At 36.3% G+C, this 4162-nt stretch overlaps 1 pseudogene; it reads left to right on the forward strand.

Annotated features, from left to right (window-relative positions):
- Positions 1-3150: 3150 nt before the first annotated feature.
- The window catches only part of LOC102499430 (importin subunit alpha-3-like), a 4432-nt pseudogene continuing 3420 nt past the window's right edge, over positions 3151-4162 (forward strand).

A 4162-nucleotide genomic window follows, 5' to 3' on the forward strand; every position in this document is an offset into this window, starting at 1 on the left:
TATATTTCATCTTCAAATAAAGATATTTTCACTTTTTTGCCTTAATAAATGCCTTTTATTTGACTCTTTTATCTGATTATATTGGATAGGAATTCCAGTACTATGTTGAAGAAGAATGGAGAAAGTGGGTAGATTTATCTTGTTTCACTTTTAGTGAAAAAGAATTCAGCATTTGTTCATTCAGTAATATGTTACATATGGATTTTTTATATAAGCCTTTATTTTGTTTAGAAATGTCTCTTCTATGCCTATTTGCTGAGAGTATTAATTTTGAAGGGATGTTGTATTTCATCAAATGCTTTTTTCTGCATAGATTGATATGATCATATAATTTTTAACTTTTCTTCTGTTATTGTGCTATATTACTTTTTTTTGCATATGTGTGAAACCCCTGCATCCCTGGTATAAAACCTGGATTATACCTGGTATTAGTGTAAAATCTTTTCAACATGTTGTTAGAAATAGTTTGCTAGTATCTTTTTTTGTTGTTGTTATTACGTCATATACAGAAACATATACAGCAATGATTTTTTTTTCTTTTTTTAGAGAGGTTTTTACTATAGGACACATGTGCTTGCCAGAAAGACAGAGAGAGACTGAGAGACAGAAAGCGAGAAATCACCTCCCAGGGGGTATGGCCACACTGCAATCACTTCTCCTCCATTCTCCTCTCGGGATCTTGGGCATGCACACAAACGTGCCCCGTGTGAGTTTAAGCCACTGGGTCCAGGACTCGAACTGCAGTTGACTACATGGGAGTCCAGTGACATAGCCATTACGCTAACTACTGGTCCCCCAAGTTTGCTAGTATCTTGCTGAGAATTTTTGCATTTGTATTAATCAGGGATATTGGTCAGTAGTTTACTTTTTTGCTATTTCCTTGTCTGGTTTGGGGATAAGGGTGATCAAGGATTCAGAGAATAAGTTTGGGAGACTTTCCTCCTTTTGGATCTTTAGAAATAGTTTAAGGAGAATCAAGGATAGTTCTTCATTAAAAATTTTGTAGAATTCAGATGTAAAGCTATTGGGTCTTGGGTTTTTTGTTTGTTTTTTAGAGGTTTTTGGTATAGGACATGTGCACTCATCAAAAAGACAGAGAAAGACAAGAGGGACAGAAAGCGAGAAATTACCCCCCCCCCCGGGGGGGGGGGGCCACCCTGGGGTTCTTTCTCCTCCATTTTCCTTCTTGGGATCTTGCGCACACAAGCAATGCACCCAGCGTGAGTTTAAGCCACTGGGTCTGAGACTCAAACTGCGGTCAACTACATGGGAATCCAGCGATATAACTATTACGCCAACTGCTGGTCCTGACCCGGGCTTATCTTTATTAGAAGACTATTACTAGTTCAGTCTCATTGCTTGCTGTTGGTCTATTCAAACTTTTTATATCTTCCTGGCTTAATCTTGGTAACTTACATGTGTCCAGAAATTTGTTCATCTCATGTAAGTTTTCTTGTTTGTTGGTGCATCATTGCTCATAGTGCTCTCATGATCTTTTGTATTTTCATTATGTCTGTAGTAATATTGCCTGTTTCATTACTGATTTGATTTATCTGGTTTATTTATCTGTTCTTCTTGATTAATATAGCTAACAGTATATTGATTTTTATTTATTTTCTCAAAGAACCAGCTTTTGGTTTCAATTATTTTCTGTATAGCTTATTTATTCTGTATCTTACTTTTTTCTGCTTGAATCTGTATTATTTTTTCTGCTGGTATTTTTGGGAATGTTTTTTATTGTTTTTTTTTTTTTCAGAACCCTGAGATGAGTCATTAGGTTGTCTACTTTTTACCTTTTTGTTTTTTGTTTCTGTTTGTTTGTTTGGAGGGCACTAATTGCTGTGAACTCCCCTCTTAAAACTGTTTTTTCTGTGTTCCATAGGTTATGAAAAGTTGTTCGTTCATTATCACTGGTTTCAATGAATTTTTTTCAGTCTTAATTTTTTTTTTTTTTTTGGAGAGGTTTTTGCTATAGGGTGCATGCACTCGCCAGACATACAGAGAGAGACAGAGAGACAGAAAGTGAGAAATCACCCCCCAGGGGGGATGACCACGCTGCAATCCCTTCTCCTCCCTTCTCCTCTCGGGATCTTGGGCACGCACGCACACGCACCCGGCGTGAGTTTAAGCCGTTGCATCCGGGACTCGGACTGCGGTCGACAACGTGGGAGCCCAGCAACATAGCCATTACACTAACTGCTGGTCCTCAGTCTTAATTTCTTCAGTGGTTGTGAAGTCATTCAGGATTAGATTGTTTAGTTTTCATGTGCTTGTGTATTTTTGAGGACATTGTCTGCAGATAATTTCAAGTTTATTTCTATTATGGTCAGAGAAGATGCTGGAAATATATTGAATGGGGAGATACAATGCTTGTCATTCATAGTCTGGCTTGCTTCACTTAGCATTAAATCTTCCATATTTGTCCACTTTGAATCAAATGTCAGGTCTCATTTTTTTCATGGCTTAGTAGTATTTCATAGAGTACATTTGCTACATTTTTCCAATCCACTTGTCTGTTCTTGGCCATTTGGGTTGATTCCATGTCCTAGCAATTGTGGATAATACTGCAATAAACATGGATGTGCAAGTGTTTTTCTAACTGTGGGTTTTCTTAGGTATCTGGGAGTAGACACCTAAGAGTGGAATTACTGGTTTGTATTATAGTTCTATTTGTAGGTTTCTGAGGAATCTTCATATCATTTTCCACAGTAGTTATACTAATTTACATTCCCACTAACAGGATAGGAGTGTTCCCTTTTCACTGCAGCTTCACCAGCACTTAACTGTTTTTACCCTTAGTCATTCTGACAGGGATTAAGTGCTATGTCATTGTGGTTTTGATTTGTACTTCCCTTATAATAATTGGTGCTCAGCATTTTTATATGGTTTTTAGTGGCCCATTTTAATCATATCACTTTTTATTTTTTAAAAGAATTATTTATTCAACTTTATTATCATGTTATTTTTTAATTTGATAGAGGCACTCATGAGAGAGAGAGAAAGAGAGAGAAAAATGAATATTCCAACATGTGTACATTGATCACCAGTCCAGTTCACCATACTAGAAAGTTATCTTCAATAGATAATAATCCATTTTGGCTACTGCCACCACAGCCACAGGAGTAGCCACTGCCAGAGCCATGTGCAACCATGACTGAGAACCCCAGCTTGGAGAACCACCACATCAAGAGCTTCAAGAACAAGGGCTGCGATGTGGAAACAATATGAAGATACAGAAACAAACTGACAGTTGAACTATGGAAGAGCAAAGGAGATGAAAACTTATTTAAAAAGAGAAATATTCCCCTAGAAGAAAGCTTAGAAGATTCAGATGCTGCTGTTTGAAGCATAAAATGTAATACTAGAAGTTACATTGCAGAATGTGGCAAGTGATAACCCAGTGGTCCAGTTGAGTGTTGTCCAAGCAGCGAGAAAACTATTATCCAGTGACAGAAACCCACCAATTGATGACCTAATAAAATCTGATATTTTACCAATTCTAGTCAAATGTCTAGATCGGAATGATAATCCTTCATTACAATTCGAAGCTGCTTGGGTGCTAACTAATATAGCATCAGGTACTTTTGCACAGACTCAAGCTGTCATACAGTTTAATGCAGTTCCTTTTTTTTTTTTTTTTTCATTTGGGGGGAAATTTTTCTTTTTTTTATTATTATCATAATCTTCTTTATATTACATTGGATTACATATAACTTTACATTGACTTCCATTGCTTTTTCAAAAGGGAATGCCATGCATGTCAGTCAATACAGAGGCATCGATCTCCCCGCTTTATCATTCAAAGTCTTTTCCATGCATTTCCCAATAATTATTATTATTATAATTTTTTAAAACAGTCAATCACTATTTCTCATTTTGCTTGTTAAAAGACTTCACCCATCATGAAATACTTCCCAGACCAGTCCAGTTGAGAATACTATACACGTCATCTTCAACAGATAATAAACCATATCTGTTTCTCACTAACATCCCCTCTATTGTTCACTTGCTATCTTTCTCTATCCTCTTCTCTCTTTTTTTTTTATAGTTTATTTTTATTATAATTTTTTTTTCCCATCGCAACACACAAATGAATTTTCCATCCAATATATACTGTGCGTTGGCTCAATCAAGCACGTCAACATATATGTTCTCAGCAAAT

The sequence above is a fragment of the Tupaia chinensis genome, unplaced genomic scaffold (assembly GCF_000334495.1).
Source record: "Tupaia chinensis unplaced genomic scaffold, TupChi_1.0 Scaffold140692_1, whole genome shotgun sequence".
Lineage (NCBI taxonomy): Eukaryota > Metazoa > Chordata > Mammalia > Scandentia > Tupaiidae > Tupaia > Tupaia belangeri.